At 48.5% G+C, this 17,836-nt stretch overlaps 1 long non-coding RNA gene across 1 annotated transcript; it reads left to right on the top strand.

Moving 5' to 3' along the window:
• The first annotated feature begins 1,282 nt into the window (after nt 1–1,282).
• LOC146190199 (uncharacterized) lies at nt 1,283–1,930 on the top strand. Its single transcript, XR_014706306.1, has 3 exons — nt 1,283–1,317; nt 1,425–1,521; nt 1,837–1,930. It is a non-coding gene; the product is annotated as an uncharacterized LOC146190199 (long non-coding RNA).
• The last annotated feature ends 15,906 nt before the right edge of the window (nt 1,931–17,836 follow it).

Below are 17,836 nucleotides of genomic sequence, written 5' to 3'. Positions count from 1 at the left end.
CACATCAGCCATAAACTTGCACTTGATTCCTATATGCCGGCGTGCTCTGCTTTGAGGGCTTCAGCAAGGGACGAATGATGAACAAACACATGTTGTTGATGCAGCATAGCTCATAGTCAAAAGGTAGATCCCCCCACATAAAAAAAATAAAAGCATTATTTTCTATACGTTCTCTACCTTCGCCTAGCAGAGAAAAAAATCTAGCTTTCTCAGATGTTCTGGAATGAAGTGTATTTAAAATCAATACCATTGCACGCTGCCCAACTGTTTACTACAAGTTGTGTACTTGCTGTGGCAGCTGTTGACTAGTTCGGACTTAACATTTCCTGGTAAAGACTTAAAAGAGAAAATATTGAAGAGGCTTGAATCATAGCAACCCCACTATTGGAGACTGGAAGTAAGTGTCAATGAATAGTTTTGTTTTGCAGAAACAAAAAAACAAAACATGAATGCGTGCTCACCACCGAAATATTTGTCATACAAGTAATGTTGCCTGGTCATACTGCTCTTCAAAAACATTATTTCTCTCCGAAAGCTGTATAAGCGCGTGTATAACTCTCATGACCTGACTTCGAATATATTTGCAAAGTCGCCTTAACGTCACGCATTTAAATGGTTGTTCCTATGCAGTATTCTGGGAATATTCTCCATGCTTTTTAGGAACATTATCAAAACACATTGCAACCACACCGAGGGTATTTCAATCTAGAAATTACGTTCGTTCCTTCTAACAGTTCAGAAAAAACGTACCGTCTTTGCCGAAAGTAACTAGGCTGCAGGGTTTCCTTCTCAACCGTATTTGGAGCCCTTGATCTATTTCAAAAGGCAAAAAATGGTCTTTACAGATAAGAGTGATGGGCTTTTTTTCTGCACAGGTGATTAATACTTTGGAATGTCTGTAAAACTCTTAACTAAAGGGCTAATGAGCAAAGAGCAAATCGGGCAGCCTGGTTGCTTTCGGCAAAAGACGGTACGTTCTTTTAGACAGGCGCCTGTTTGCGACGCAGCGGCGCCAGCCTTCGCCGTGGCAGCGTACGCATTCTTCGTTCCCACGCCTAGCGTCCATTCAACCCCGGCGGAATTAAAACTGTGGTGTCATATGAAACCATGCGGACAGCGCTGCCGCGCACACACGACTGGCGTCGGCGCGCTCTCTCTTCGTTCTTCCCTCTCTCTCTAGCAGCGCAGGTGCGCGCCTCGCGTATACCTCGCGGGTTGTGTCGTATGTTGCAGGCAGCTCCGCTCCCCCTCCCGCAGAATAAACAGTAGAACCACGACATACCTCGTCCTGTCTCGCGAAACAGTCTGCAGCTCAGTGTGCGTACTACTGACCCTTTATTTTAAGATACATGTTCGTAACGGAGTAGGTTTTTGGGAGCCTTTGTTGCTTTATTTGCCACCCATGTTGCTACACTTCCCTGCAGGAGGAAAGACTCGGGATTACTAGGACGGACCTTTGCGTGCCAATTTCCTCTTGGGTTGCTTCGGTTGAGCTGCATGCAAGGCTGTGCTGGACAACCGGTAAGATGGCCTTTTTTTACAGTGCGGCGTATGAACTGGAAATTAATCATCTTGTCAGTCATTGGCACCTGATAAATAAGAATAACAGATTGTGCCTATCTACTGTTTATGTCAGAGTAGGAAAAGTTTTTGCTTTAATTGTATTGCACCAAACAGAAAATATGCATTTTTCATGAATTCCGATTTCAGCACACTGACTTGGACAAACTAATTTTGTAGCAGTGGAAAATTTTACTGCTCATAACAGTTTTCCCAAGCTGTACTAAAAAAACAATACTGCATAATATTGTCTCTTATTTTTGTTTTCGCTTGCAGATGTTTTTACGAAAAGAAGATGATGACATGCAAGCTGCTCGAGCATACATCTGCAAGGGCTGCTGAAAGCTGCTGTTCTTATAACCGAGCGCAAAATGCGCATTCTATAGATGCTGCCTTTGCAGACACCTGAAGCTGCCTTTGATGCGGCGTCTTCCTAAAACATGGGATCTGCCGACACCTTGTCAATGAACCGAACCAGAGGTGAAGCCCTGGAAGTCTGAAAGAATTCGGCCTATAGATTTTTTTTTTCACTGTGTACCACATGTGCAACTAATAAATATCCATGACACGAACAATTCTGGCTTTTTTGTGAGAATGCATGTAGACTTTTAGGATGCTGTATATATATTATTAGCTACATGAAAACACCTGCACAAAAACAAACTCAATTCTGTGTTTGGCGCATGATGGCCTTAGCGGCCTCTGTGCCGTAACACCCATCAAATCAAAAAATAGTCACAAAAAACAACATTAATCAATAATGGGATTGCCTGGCTGCCAAATATGCAAAGCCAGTAGACAAGCTTGGGTGGGCGATGTTGGGCAGCCGATGAGCCTAGCTGGATAGCAGTTGTTAAAAGCCAGTGAGTAAGCTTGGTTGTAAGTATTGGATAGCCAGTGAGAGTGGCTGGATGTATGTTATATAGGAACCAGTGGGTATGCTTGGGTGGAAGATATTGGGTAGCCATTCAGTGAGGCTGCATTCCATTAAATAACCTAGTCTTCCATTGGTGGCCATTGTTGGAAAACCAGTCTAGTAGATTGGATTAAATCTTGGCACGGGTAGCGCCCCAATGAAGCACCAATAATGGTCCCAATATTTGGGCAGGTTTTCCCAAATATTGGGCTGATGGCGGACTTGGGTGTATGCCAATCCTTCGTTTATCCATACCGCCAGATATTTATATGCTGCTACTCTGGGCATTTCATGGCCTTGTATTTAAGACCCTGATTAGTTGAGCCGCTGAAAATCATCAGACCCGACTTAACTGCGCTAAAACTGAAGACTAGAGCGTCCCCTTCGTCTCCGCAATACTTAACTAGAATTTGCCTTTCTTTCTGATTCTCAGCTAGCAGCATAATATCGTCTGCATACATGCAACCGGGGAGGCGCTGCTCTACCGCCTTTGCACCTAATCTATATGACAGGTTAAAACCTAGGTTACTTTCCTGTATCCTCCGTCCCAGGTTTATCATATAAAACATCAACAGCAGTGGTGATAGAGGACAACCTTGTCATCACCATCATCATCAGCATCAGCCTGACTGTACCCACTGCAGTGCGAAGGCCTCTCCGATACTTCTTCAAGTAACCCGGTTCTGTGCAAGCTGCATCCACTTGACCCCTGCGAACTTCTTAACCTCATCCGCCCACCTAACTTTCTGCCGCCCCCTGCTACGTTTTCCTTCCATTGGAATCCAGTTTGTTACCCTAAGCGACCATCGGTTATCCTTTCTTCGCACTACATGTATTGCCCATGCCCATTTCTTCTTCTTAATTTCCACTAGAATGTCGGTAACTTGAGTTATTTCTCTGACCCACTCAGCACGCCTCCTATCTCTTAATGTTACCCCTACCATTTTTCGTTCCATAGCCCTCCGCGTTGTCCGCAACTTAAGTAGAACCCTCTTGGTTAGCCTCCACATTTCAGCCCCATAGGTGAGTACAGGTAAAATGCAACTATTGTATACTTTCCTCTTGAGCGATACCGGTAAGCTGCTAGTCATAATCTGCGAGTGCTTGCCAAATGCGCTCCATCCCAATCTTATTCTTCTTGTTATTTCCTTTTCATGGTCCGGATCTGCGGTTACTACCTGTCCTAAGTAGACATATTCGCTTACTACTTCCAGTACTTCGCTACCTAATGTAAACTGCTGTTCCTTCCCGAGGCTGTTGAACAGCTTCTGTATATTGATTTTCAAGCCTACCTTTCTGCTTTTCCTGTCTAGGTCATCAATCATTATTTGCAGTTCATCCCCCGAGTTGCTGATCAAGCCAATGTCATCAGCAAATCGCAGATTACTGAGGTCTTAATCTGAGGTCTTAACCTTGTCTTAATCCTTTGCATACCTTGACAGTTTCCGTACTTCTTATTCATTCCCATGTAGTTTATTTCTACTTTGTTATCCCGGCATATTTCCTGTAGGAACCCTGTTATCTCATAACCGATACCTTCTTCTTTTAATATGTTCCACACGAGTTCCCTGTTTACATTGTCGTACGCCCCGTTTATATCCAGGAAGGCCAAATACAAAGGTCTCACTCAAGATTTTTCGATGCATTGGGTAAGCACGATCTGCGGCCGAGCTGCCTCCAGTGGCCCGAGCGGCTGGTCAGACCGCTAATTACGTCCTCCGATATTTTAGGCGCGTGCTTTTCTTCTGTTTCGGTTCTGGTTTCGATAGCAATGCTTTCGATTCGGATTTACATTTAGCTGTTAAGATATTCAACTACAACGTCTATAATGGCGCGTAAGTGCTTTAATGATGCCATGCATACAAATCGCGGATCGCAGCCTTTTTACTGGAAATACCGCCAAGGTTCTCGAACAACCTAAGTGCAGCTTACTTTGTTCTGCAGGTTGGAATAATACGTTCGAAGCGGTTCGTATTGTATTTTATATGGTATTCCCAGTCGAAAAAAAAAACCTACAGAACCGTGTCAATAGTACGACAAAATATTCTGTAGTTCTGTCGTAAACATCAAATTTTGCTGTATTTTTGAAGTTTTTTTTAATATATTTCCGTTGTCTGTAATTCTGTAACACTTTTCTGTTGTAACTACAGAACTTTCTGACGTTACTACAGAACGTTCTGTTGTCACAACAGGTTTCCCGTAAAAAAACGCACTAAAATTCCGTCGTAACAACAGATAACTTTCTGTAGTTTGTTTCCGACAGGATAGCCGGTTTTCTCAGTAGAACGCATAGGAGGCAAGGGTTCCACGCAAAACGTTTATTTCTCTTCTTTTTATTTTGAATTGCACATACCGAATACCTGATCACACATTTATAAAATGCAAAAAATAAAAAGGCAATAACAAAGAAGGCCTGGTAGAGCACGCTGCACAGTGTCACGAAGAAAAAACATTTCGCATACCCGCTGCAGGTTTTCTTCCAAAACATCACCCGTGAGAGCAGCACAAAAGGAGTTGTGAAGGGCTAGACACAAATAAGGAGGAAAAATGCAGGTACAGCCCACGCGGAATTTCTATACTGCTGCCTTGATCAATATATGCTATTCAAACATTTAAACAACCACACTGAATACATAATAGTATCACAATACTATGCTTATAATCCTGATCGCCAGCAAAACTGACCCCTGCCCGTATGAGAAAGACATTACAGGGAGCCTACTGTACGCGACTAATAGCAGGAGATGTCCTCAAAAACGCAGACCACGAACAGGCAGCTGCGCTTTTCAGGCCACAACGAGAACACTTTAGCCATGACGAGGAACTCTGCATGTAAAAATGGTGCTTACGAACCGGCAAAAGCGCATGCATTGGGCAAATACAGCGAAGTAAACATCATTCAAAAGTTTGTGTTACGATACATGTGAGCCACCGATAAGTTCCGTGTTTTAAACCACAGGTGTTAGTGGCTAATTTAGAAAATTATGCAATGGAAGGAAGCACATGTTCCTCAAAGCACGATCCAAAAACAAACAGTACTACACACTAATAGGGCGTCAAGGCTCATATTACATGTTACATGCAGAAAATACGCTCATGCGGCGCAACAAAGGACTTACTTAAAGCATTCTTTGCTCAGGAAGCACCAATAATTCTGCCGGCAAAACGAGGCGACGCATTGAAAAGCGCGGTAAGGTGGGCGTACCCGGCGGCACATGACCGGCGCAGCATCAACATTTATATGGAAAGGGGAAGGAAAGTGGAAGCGTATATGCAGCCCGGTATATGTATGATAAGCTGTCTACCTTTGAGGTGAAGTGGAAGCGCACATCGCTACGCCGCCTCGCGGGTTGTCAAACCCTTACTCGCTCGGCCGCGAAACGGCTGGAGTGTCCGCTCTTTACCTAAGTATGTTTCTATTATGTATGTATGTATGTATGTATGTATGTATGTATGTATGTATGTATGTATGTATGTATGTATGTATGTATGTATGTATGTATGTATGTATGTATGTATGTATGTATGTATGCATGTATGTTCTATGTTATAAGTATGTCATACAACCATCCAACAGCCCGTGGTCATCCCCTGTCGTACTGGTAAAGAAAAAAGATGGGACCCTTCGCTTCTGTGTTGATTATCGAAAGTTTAATGCCATCACTAAAAAAGACGTCTACCCGCTGCCCCGTATCGACGATTCGCTCGACAAGCTTCGTCGCGCCCAGTACTTCTCCTCCATTGACTTGAAGAGTGGGTACTGGCAGATTGAGGTCGATGAGCGGGACCGCGAAAAAAACAGCTTTTGTCAACCCAGATGGACTGTACGAGTTCAAAGTGCTGCCTTTTGGCCTATGTTCAGCGCCGGCTACTTTTCAGCGCATGATGGACACCGTCCTCACCGGCCTCAAATGGCAAATCTGCTTAGTCTATCCCGACGACGTTGTCGTATTCTCTGAAACCTTTGAAGAACACCTCGAACGCCTGCGCGCAGTATTAGATGCCCTCCGGTCAGCTGACTTGACGCTCAAGCCCGAGAAGTGCCACTTTGGCTACAAAGAGTTGAAGTTTCTTGGTCACCTTGTGAGTGCCGCAGGCGTTAGGCCAAACACCGACAAGACTTCTGCTGTCGCCAGATTTCCCGTTCCTGCAAACAAGAGAAGTTTGAAACGCTTCCTGGGTCTCTGCACGTACTACCACCGCTTCATCGCCGATTTTTCCAAAGTTGCCGCCCCCCTGACTCGCCTCACGCGCGATGATACACAGTTCGTGTGGGGCGCCGAGCAACAAGAGGCTTTTGCGGAGCTGCGAAGCCGACTGCAAACAAGCCCTGTTCTTGCGCACTTTCATGAAGACGCTGACACCGAAGTCCACACCGACGCCAGCAATATCGGCCTTGGCGCTGTACTCGTTCAACACCAAGCTGGCGTCGAAAATGTAATAGCATATGCCAGCCGCACGCTCTCCCGCGCCGAGACGAACTACTCCACTACGGAAAAGGAATGCCTTGCGGTTGCGTGGGCAACCATGAAATTTAGGCCTTACCTCTACGGCCGCCAGTTTAAAGTTGTCACCGATCATCATTCCTTGTGTTGGCTGGCCAACCTCCGCGACCCATCGGGGCGCCTAGCATGATGGAGTTTTCGCCTCCAAGAATTTGAGTACACCATTGTGTATAAATCTGGCCAGAAGCACGAAGATGCTGACGCGCTGTCGCGCGCACCCGTCGGTTTAGTCGATGAGAGCACGGACGATGAGAGCGGTTTTTTTGGACTGGTGAGTGCTTCAGACATAATGACCCAACAGCGAGCTGACCCGGACCTTCGACCTGTCATTGACCATCTGCAGGGTCGCGCTGCTGATATCCCTCAGCAATTTGCTCGGAACCTGTCTGCTTTCTGTGTCCGGAATGGCGCTCTATACAAACAGAACTCCAGCACTGTTGACCGAGCGTTCCTCCTCGTAGTGCCAGCCGACCTCCGTGCCGATATCCTTTTTGCTTGCCATAATGAGCCCACCTCTGGCCACTTGGGCTTTGCACGCACACTCGCCCGAGTTCGTCAAGCCTATTATTGGCCTAAACTCGCTGACGCCGTTCATCGCTACGTCAGAGGCTGTCGTGAGTGCCAACGTCGAAAGGCGCCACCTCTCAAGCCAACGGGCTTGCTCCAACCTATTGCACCTCCCCGAACCCCGTTTGACCAAATCGGCTTCGACCTACTGGGCCCATTTCCGCTGGCATCGGTCGGTAACAAATGGATTATAGTTGCGACCGACTATCTCACACGGTATGCTGAAACCAAGGCGGTGAAGCGTGGCACGTCATCTGAGATCGCCCAGTTTTTTATGCAGCAGATAGTGTTGCGCCATGGCGCACCGTCTCAAGTAATCACCGATCGAGGCACGGCGTTTACGGCACAACTTATGCACGACGTATTTGAGCTGAGTCACACGAGCCATCGCAAAACCACTGCTTATCACCCACAGACGAATTGCCTCACGGAGAGACTCAATAAAACGATCGCCGACATGATTGCAATGTACATAGACTCGCAGCACAAGACCTGGGACGAGATTCTCCCGTACGCCACATATGCCTACAACACTGCCATCCAAGAGACTACGCGTTTTACGCCATTTCACCTGCTCTATGGACGCGACGTTCAGACGATGTTAGATGTCATGCTTCCGTGCTGCATGGATAATCCTCTCATCCCAGACGCTGAGCAGTTTGCTCAGCGCGCCGAGGAAGCACGTCAACTTGCCCGCATCCACATTCAGCAACAGCAGGGAAAGGATACGCGTCGCTACAACCTCCGTCATCGACACGTCACATACCAACCAGGAGAGCAAGTTTGGGTGTGGACACCGGTGCGCCGGCCCGGCTTGTCTGAAAAACTGATGTCGCGATACTTTGGACCTTACAAGGTTCTGCGCCGTGCCACAGAAGTGACATACGAAGTCCTTCCAGCGGGTACTGTGCAGACCTCGCGTCGGCAACCACGCTCCGAGGTGGTGCAGGTTGTCCGCATGAAACCGTATTTCACGCAGTAATGTGCAGTGTACTATGCACTCGTTTAGTTGTGTAGGGCACCACCTCCGTTTTATATTCGTTTTCTGTACTGACTTGCATCGCCCATCGCTCGCGCCCAGTCTGTGCTTTCGTTTTTTTTTAGGAGGGGAAGTAATGCCACCTGGTGTCCCTGATGTTCTCAGGTGGCACCTGGAAGAAAAGGACGCCGAAGTTGTCTCGCGTGCTGTGCGCGGAACTTTGCCTGCTGGTTCAGCTTCGTCCCGTCGTCTTAGCCATAGCCCTGTTGTCCGTGACAATATGAAGCGCATCTTTCTCTCTCTCTCTCGCTTTTCTTTCTTCTCTATTTTCCTTTCTGTCTGCACGAGGCAGCGGAGATGGCTCAGCTATAGAGTCAGTAGCGGGCCAATGAAATTTCTTTTCCTTCTTCCTACAGTTGCAACAACAACCATTTTTATCTTTTGTTGGCAGTCATTGCACCTGCCACCGCTTTGGTGCTGGACGACGGCTGTTGCGACGCGCGTCTTTCTCTCCCTCTTCTTTTTCTTTCTTTTCTATTTTCTCTTCTGTCCGCACGAGGCAGCGACGGTGGCTCAGCTACAAAGCCAATAGCAGGCCCATGCATATTCTTTTCCTTCTTCCTACAGTCACAACAACAATATTACACACCACCGCCTGAATAAGATGGACGTTGAAGTCATTTGGGCTAGATTAATGATATGAATTGTTGCGAAATTTAATGTCCTTGCTGTTTAGATGGCAGACATATCATAAATAATTGCTTAATTATCTGCATAAAAATTGTAGAGGGCACTTTGTACGACTACTATGAGACGAAAGCCACTATGGCGCAGTGGGTCGTTGCCCTCCCCTATGACACCTCTATCTCCCTCTCTTCTTTCACTCCCACCTGCCTCCCTTCCTTTACGACATGGTGGTGGTGGTAAAAACTTCATTTAGTGAAGGCCAAAAAAATAAATAAAATTCTGTTGCCGCCGTTCCATGGTAGCCTTCCGGCTGCTGGTCGTGGCCTCCAGGTCACGCCAGGCGACGACTTCCGCTGCCCAGATCGTAAACCGCTGTTGAATATGCGGCTTCGAACTGGCCAAAACAGCCTCCCACAGCTGCGGGCTGTTTATCGCCGGACAAGAGTACAGAATGTAAGCATAGTCTGCTCGGGGAGAGTTGCAAAGCGTGCATTGGGGCGAGAAGACACCGGGGTGAATGAGGGCAAGGCGTGCAGGGGAGAGGAAAGTGTGGGCCTGTAAATAGCGCCACGTATTCTGTTCGATTCTAGATAGGGACTTGTGAGTAGGAGGGAGGGATAAGTTGGATTTGTGGTAGTGGAAGGTAATGTCATGGAAGGTGAGGAGGGAGTCACTCGTGTCCGTCCCGGAGTAGAGAGGGCCAGCTCGGTCGGTCACCTCGCGAGCGATGGAATTTGCCGCCTCATTTCCAGGCTGCCCTGCGTGAGCCGGAACCCAGAAGAGTTGGATATGACGGGAATACGTGTGTCCGCAGAGAATTGTGACCAATACTACGTCTTTTCTATCCTGGAAATCACTTTCAAACTCCGCTGATGCCTGCTGCACTAATGTCTCCTAGACATCTGGATCTGCTTGTGTTGGCTGTGTGGTGCGGCTTTCGAGGAAGCAGAAAATGAAAGGCGCCGCACGTACGCCAGGATCGGACGCCCGGTGGAGTCAGCTTTCTATATGCGTGAATCGCCTGGTGACGTTATGACCTGTCGTGACGGTACACCGTGCGCCCCTTCTCGAAGACAACCAGGGGAGGAGGAGGAAGAACATTTATTTCCGCCGAATATGGCGCGGCAGCCACCTCCGGGTCAGCACGCAGGCGTCCGGGGAGGCAGTCTGTCGCACCGCGGCCAGAGGACATCCAGCCCCGTCTAGGAGAAGACGTCTTCAGCCTCGGCCACCAGGCGGACGGCGAATCGCCGAGTTTTTTCGTCGGAGCTTCTTAGCGTGGTCTCCCATTCATCGCTAGTTTTAATCGCGTTGCGCCCTGGGGTACGAACGCATCTCCATATTATGTGATCTAATGTTGTCACGTGGCCGCAAAATTTACAATTTTCGGTTTCTACACCGTCCCTCTTCCGCGCTCTGGCACCCGTCCAACTCTTCTGCAGAGGCGAAAAGAAATTTCGAGCTTGGAGTCTTCTCCAGTCGTATGATTTCTTTTTACTCAGGGATCTATCCGGTAGCGCATATATCCTCCGGTCTTTCTTCAGGTTGTCGGTTACATCCCTAAACGTATGAATACATTCTTGCTTTTAGATGTTGTTGTGGAGGCGTCCGCAGCACCCCGAGGTAGCGAGGAGCGGGCGAGCATGTGGGCAGCCTCGTTGCCGGCGAGACCGGCGTGTGCTGGGGTCCAGATTATGGTCACGCTTTCGGCGAGAGACGACTCGTTCAGAATTTTTGCAGCACGATTGCTGACTCTACCCTTGCTAAATTTCCTAACCGCCGCTTTGCTATCGCTGATGACGTGTTTCACGCCTGGTCATGCAATGGCGATGGCTATAGCAATCTCCTGCGCCTCTACCAGCGGTAGATCTCGGTTTCTTTCGATTCATATGGCAATCCCGGTGTCTAATAGGGCGACCGAGGTTACGTCGCCTTCGTTCCCGATCACTGCATCGGTGTAGGCGACCGATCCCTGCGGGAGTTTGTTCAATTTGTTAGCGAGGTGCTTAGCTCTGCTTTTTCTCCTCCCCTCGTCGTTTACGGGGTGCATGTTCTTCGGTATGGGCGAGACGTATAGATGCTTTCTGATTTCTCGATCTATGCTTTCTCTGATACAGTTAAATATCAGGTTCTTTCTTCTTCTTCTTTTCTTCAAATTTTCATTCCTCTCCCGATTAACCTGGACTGGAATTCACTCTAATTGCAGAATACAGAATGTATTTACAATATATACACATTGCAGCACAACTTCACTTCAGTAAGGGTGCGGCCTCTCGTCACGGCACCCGAAACGAGTCTCTCTTTTGCCGCGTCGATCGGACTCCTCGGAGCTTCTCCCCCTCTCCGGGTTCTCCTCTTCCCTCGTCTTCCGGCGTCATCGTATCAGCAAGCTTCCGCCGAATTCCTGGAAAACAACTCGCAGGCACGGCTGGGGGTGGTTGAGGGAGGATCGGGTGTCCTCTCGGGAGCGACGCTTTTCTTCGGCCGACATCGCTGGCCGTCCGTGCGGCGCCAGCCCGCAGACTTCCTCCCAAGTTCGGACCTTTCACAGGGAGGCGTTAGCCACGGCCGCTCCGTTTGCACACACGCACGCACATACACACAAACGCCAACACACATACGTCGCAGTCTTTCTATTCGTCCGTTCTTTCTGCCCACGGTCAGGGCGCGCGCACTTAACAGATACTTTCGCCTGCCCCGGGCGCTGATAAGTTTACCCAATCGAGGATTTGTCTACCCGCCGCCGTTCCTGCGAGTCGCTCTCCCTGGGACAGCCTGACCGCCGCAGCTAGCTCTTTCCACTCATTATGCAACCCCATTTTCTCTAGAATGTCGTTAGAAGTAGTTATGGGTAGTTCTAGAGCGCACTTCGTGCATCTCTTAATTATGGTGTTTAATTCGTTTTCTTTGTCTTGTTGATATTTAGGAATGGAGTCGCGTAGCAGATTCTCCTCTTGACAAAAGCTTGTACGAGTCTGAGTCTACTAGTCTCCGTGAGATCACTCCTTCTGTTCGACGTCTTCTTAAATACTCTGACTACGAGCACAGCTTGATCTTTTAATTTCTTAATTAGGCTTTTGTTACTGCCCCTGCGGTTGATAATCATACCTAATATTCTAAATTCATCTACTTTAGGGACTTCGTTCCCGTTGACTTTAATTTTGATATCTGGAGTTATCTTCCCACTACTGCTGGTCATTACCAGGAGCTCTGATTTTTCTGGCGAACAGCATAGACCTACGTCCTCAGCGTGTTTGCTGATTATATCTGCTGCCTCTTGGAGCCTGGATGTGATGTATGAGTCGTTCCCTTCGCACATCCAGACGGTCACATCGTCCGCGTAGATGCTTAGTTTTAAGTCATCGAGATGGCCAAGCTTACGGGGGAGCTTCCTCATTACGAAGTTAAAAAGGAAAGGTGAGAGCACAGCTCACTGCGGAGTGCCTCTGTTACCCAGCGGGAACTCCTCCGAATTTAAGCCCTGAAAGCTGATGATCGCCGTCCTGTCTCGCAGGAATGATCTAATGTAGTTGTAGGTTCTTTCGCCTACTCTTAGCTGAGCGAGCCCGTCGAGAATGGCGTCGTGGCTGACGTTGTCGAAAGCTTTCTTAAAATCTAAGCCTATAATAGCTTTCGTATTTTTTTCCTGAAGTCTCTGACTACATCGTTATGTAGTCTGAGCATGGTATCTTGCGTACAGAGGCCGGGCCTGAATCCGACCAATTCAGCCGGCCACGTATCATTCTCTTCGGTGTATTTGGTTAGCCTCCTCTGAATGACTTTCTCAAGTAGTTTGCCTACGCAGGATGTTAGTGATATTGGGCGGAGATTCTCCAAGCCCGGTGGTTTTCCCTGCTTGTGGATTAGGGTGACCTTAGCCCTCTTCCACTCTTGGGGTACTTGACCACTCTCCCACACCTGATTTAAATATCTGGTTAGGGCATTGATCGATTCGTCATCCAGATTTGGGAGCATCTTGTTATTAACGAGGTCCGGCCCGGGGGCCGAGCATCTTTTTAGGCCGTGCAGCTCCGCTCTGACTTCTGCCACTGTTATGGAAGCGCCAAGCTCGCTGTTCGCCGGTCCGTTGTAATCTCTGTAATACGCTGTGGCGGGGGGAGCTACGTACGTGGACTTGAGCTTGTCAATGAGCTGTTTGTCCATACCCTTAAAGTTATACCTCGCCTTGACCGGTTCAATGTTGGCGGCCGTTTTGGACTTACTGGGGTCTATCAGGAATCTGAGCAGTTGCCAGGTCTTGGCACCATTCATGGTGCCCTCCATCTCGTCGCATTTGTTATCCCAACGTTGCGACTCGAGTTTCGGGTCGTATTTTTCTATTTCGACGTTGTGTCTGGCTATCTCTCTCCTGAGATTTCGGTTCCACTTTTGCGTTTTGAGCTTCTTCGTTAGCTCTTCTTTATTTTTGAACATGCCGAATAGCCTGCTATCCATCGCCTCTGGCAGAGCTTCGCCTTTAATTTCTTCGGTGGCCTCGTTTACATGGGTAATTAATTGGGCGGCCCAATTTTGAATGCACTCTATATCTCCAATTTCTTCCCGTTCTCTTATCTGTCTAAATTTATTCTAATCCACTTGGGTTTCCGTACGATACACAGCGGGCTTAACGCTCAATTTCCTGCTTAGTTCTACCTCTAGCACGTAGTGGTCGCTACCTAGATCCTGATGCTTGTTCGTCCACTTGACTATGCCAGTTCTATGGCAGATAGTCAAGTCCGGGTTTGTGTCCGCTGACACACTGTTGCCCACCCTCGTCGAGCATCTAATGTCATTAGCGATGTAGAGGTTTGACTCATTGATATCTTCCAACAGCGTTTGACCCTTCGGGCTGCTGGTCGTGTAACCCCATTCTCGATGTCTGGAATTAAAATCGCCCGGCTATTATTACTGGGTTCTTACCTGCCAGGCTAATCGCTCTCTTAAATATCGGGCCAAACCTCGCCTTCGTGCACTTCGGGGAGCAGTACACATTGAGTAGAAATATGCTGCCTCTGTTCTTTTTACCGGTCAGGATTTCCACAAAGACCGTTTCGGTCTCCCTGTTGCCTACTTCGTGCTGGACGACGGCGACGTTATTTTTGACGTACGTCACGACCTGGGTTTTACTTCCCTTCCCGCTATCGTAGCTTTTGTACCCCGAAAGCTTCCATACACCTCGCGTTTCCTGCAGAGCCATTGCCAAAGGCTGTGTGTTCTGGCTAGCTACGTACTGTTGCAACAGCCATCGCTTCATTGACAACGACCGGCAATTCCATTGCCAAATTTTAGACGTTTTGGGATCCATTATGATTGTGATATTGTATACCCGATGCGTTGCAAAGGGCTTGAAGCATCCTTTCTAGCACTCCAAATCTCGCCTCAAGTTTCTTGTTCTAGGTTCAATTCGAAGACTATGATTTCATCCTTGACTAATTTTCTAAATGCCACGTGCTTTCTGGCTTGTCCAATTACACTAGTGTCGTCTGATTTACGTTTCGCGGGTCTAGCCTGATCGATATTCACTTCATCTGAGTCGTCACTGTCCCCGCCACAATTGCTCTCGCTTGCCCCACCGGGGCCCCGTATGACGGGCGGCCTGAGCATCGGAGGTGCCGGTGCAGGTATAGTTTTTGCCTCTTTTAACTCTTTAATTACCTCGACTAGGAATTTGAGGGTTTCTTTAATATCTTTGATGTGTTCTTTAATGTTTCTTATGTATTTGCTATGCTCGGCTTAAGTCTGTTGTAATTCCGAAAGTTACGAGCTTTTTTCTTTGGAGACCCTTCTAGCGAATCTAACAAGCGTAGAGGTGCCGGCTAGTTGGTAATACATTTTGGAATAACAGGCGCGAAGGACGAGGACGAAGATAGAAGGACACAAACACTGACCGACTGCTGACCGACTTACCGCCTGCGTTAACTTCTTCATTCGTCTTTGCTTGTCCGGTCGGCGTTTCCCCGGGCTTCGGCCAGTGTTTCTTGTCGTCCTTTGGTGGCGGTGGTTGTGGCGGCCCCCTGTTGACCAGCGTTTCTTGTCGTCCTTGGGTGGCGGCCCCCTGTTCTTGCTCCTGGATCTGGGCTCATCTCTGGTGACGGATGCGCTGGAGTCTCTCGCACGGCCCGTTGTGCCCGCGGCGTCGCCTCTTCCTCTCGATCTGCCCCGGGTTTGCGTTGGCTCTTGCTGCTTGTTTTGAGCCTGGATGGCTTCTTTCTCTGCTTGTCGGACTTTGAGAATGTGCGGAGTCCGGTACATGCTTCTGCAGCGGTTATGCCCCAGGGGGTGGCAGCCGCCGCACAGTAGGCATTGCGGCTCGCAATCTTGTTTGTGCCCCTCCGGTGGATTAAGCATTCTGCACCCCGGCATCGAGGACTGGTGGGGTACGGGCAGACGTCCGACCGATGTCCTAGGTTTCCGCATGCGTAGCACACATCGAATTTCTTTTTATAGAGGTTGCACCGGTATAGCAATCCGTTGGACCACACCTCTCGCGGGACTTCTTGGTCTTCGAAAATGATGAGCACGGTTTTGGACTTTTTCCCGAGCCTCCTCGCTCCCACGTAGCCAGGGTTATCTCTGAGTCCCTGCCGAATTTTCTGCTCCGTGACGTCCAGCGTAACGTCGTATATGACGCCCTTGCCGCCCTCCGACATAGCCGCGTGATCAGTTGCGTCTATCTCAACTGGCCCGATTTTTATGGTCGTACTTTGCTCGTACCGCTTCGCCCTGCCGAGCTCCGGGGTCATAATTAGTAGGCACTGATTCTTCGGGTTGGCGATGAATCTGTCTTCCCCGTTCAGGTTGAGGCCTGCAGCCGTAACCAGGACTTGGCGCAGCTTCGGTCCCGCTTTTCTCGTCAGCTGATGGGCGCCGCCGTGTTGTTGCAGCACTACGCGGAACATCTCCTTCGGTATTTTCGCTCTGACCGTGCCTACGGATCTCTCGGTGAGTGACCTTCCTGTAGCTCTTTGCCACGATTTGGCGGCCTCGGTCCCTTCCTTCCCCTTCACGGGCGCCTCCTTCGCTTGGGACGCTGCGTCGCATTCCTACACATATTTGCCTCCTTGCCGGCGGAACCATGAATTTTCTTCTAAGGCCTCGATCGCCTCCATATTTCCATCCTTACTAGTGTCAGAGTTCGTCTGGCAGCTCTGATTTTCCTCTTCCTGCCAGTCCATGCCGTCCACGCTCCGAGGGTCTTCCCTCGAGGACGGCTAGGCCGGACGCTAGGCTCGGACCCTAGGCTTAACTTGGCGGCGTGGTTGCTCCGAACTTCAAAGTATCGTAAAACAAAATTGGTGGTCCCACCTTTTAGAGAGTTCGTTCCACTTGATCCTCGGGACTTCCGAAAATCGGTCGGAAGTGAGATGTTGCTGGGTGCACCCAAAAGCCGCCGAAAAAGGTCATTAACAGCAAAGCTCGACGTGCAGCGTCTTCACTCCTCGGCGCCACCTGGCGAGAAATCAAGACAACCAGAATTTTTTTGAAAGCTTCAAAATTCACCAGCGTTCTACAATTATTTTACAGGAAAGAAAAGGCGCAGTATCTGTCACTCGAGGAACCCCATCATCCCCACAGTAGACAAGGGGAATTATGAAGCGCGTTTCACGATGCGGGGCGTGGCGCAGTTGGTGAAGCACTCGGCAGGGAATCCAAGAAATAAAGGTTCGATTCCCGGTGGAGACAAGATTTATAAATTTATCTTTAACTCTCGCTCTCAAAAGCGTGACACCCCCTGCCGACAGTCTTTGCCGGCAGCTCCTGCTGGCACCGATGAGAGCTTAAAGGCTTTCGCCTTAACCCTTAACTGCCCGCACATCGAAAATATTCAGGAAGTACGAGGTACCCCCACCAGGGAAAAGGTCTATGAGAACCAAAGTGATAGTTATCACACGCAATGAATACAAAAAAAAATCAGAAGGAAGACACAAGGCAGTCAAAATTTAAAGTTATAGAACTATTGGAGGATTTTTACGCGGGCGTGGATATCTGTAGCGAAATAACGCATTTCGAAGGTTCTTGTAAACTTTTCTGCCAAGAAGCATTTTAGGGATAACCAATCCCTAACTACGTAATAGAAAATATTGCAATCGCAATATAGCAAAGTGTAAGGCATGAGATGTGCAGCATCAATCTACCGCGGTAAAACCTCTCCGATTCCACTGTGTAACGTATTAATAAGGACGAAAATATTTTAAGCCACACTACTAAAATTCTCTTCAAATACACATCATCAATCTTCACCGCATGTTCAGTTCAGTTCAGTCGTTCAGTCGTGTCCGACTCTTCTTGACCCTATCGACCATATCCCGCCACGCTTTCCGGTCTCTCACTATCTTCCTAACATCACATAGTTTCATCTGCAGCGCCTCGAGGATGCCATCTAACCATCGCGTTAGCTGCCTACCCCTTCTACGGCGACCCTCAACCTTTCCCAACACCAAATCTTTCTCCAGCGACTCCTCTCTTCTCATCAGATGACCAAAGTAGCTGAGCTTTAACTTTAGGATTTGACCCTCCAATGCGCAGTCAGGGTTTATGGTCGACAGTATCGACTGATTTGATCTTCTGGCCGCCCAAGGAACTCTCAAGCTTCTGCGCCAGTACCACAATTCAAACGCGTCA

This window comes from Amblyomma maculatum, chromosome 4 (genome assembly GCF_055883805.1).
Source record: "Amblyomma maculatum isolate TAMU_Amacu chromosome 4, ASM5588380v1, whole genome shotgun sequence".
In the NCBI taxonomy this organism is placed as follows: Eukaryota; Metazoa; Arthropoda; class Arachnida; order Ixodida; family Ixodidae; genus Amblyomma; species Amblyomma maculatum.
Note: the sequence above shows the minus strand (reverse complement) of the source record. Positions and strands in the feature narration are given on the sequence as shown.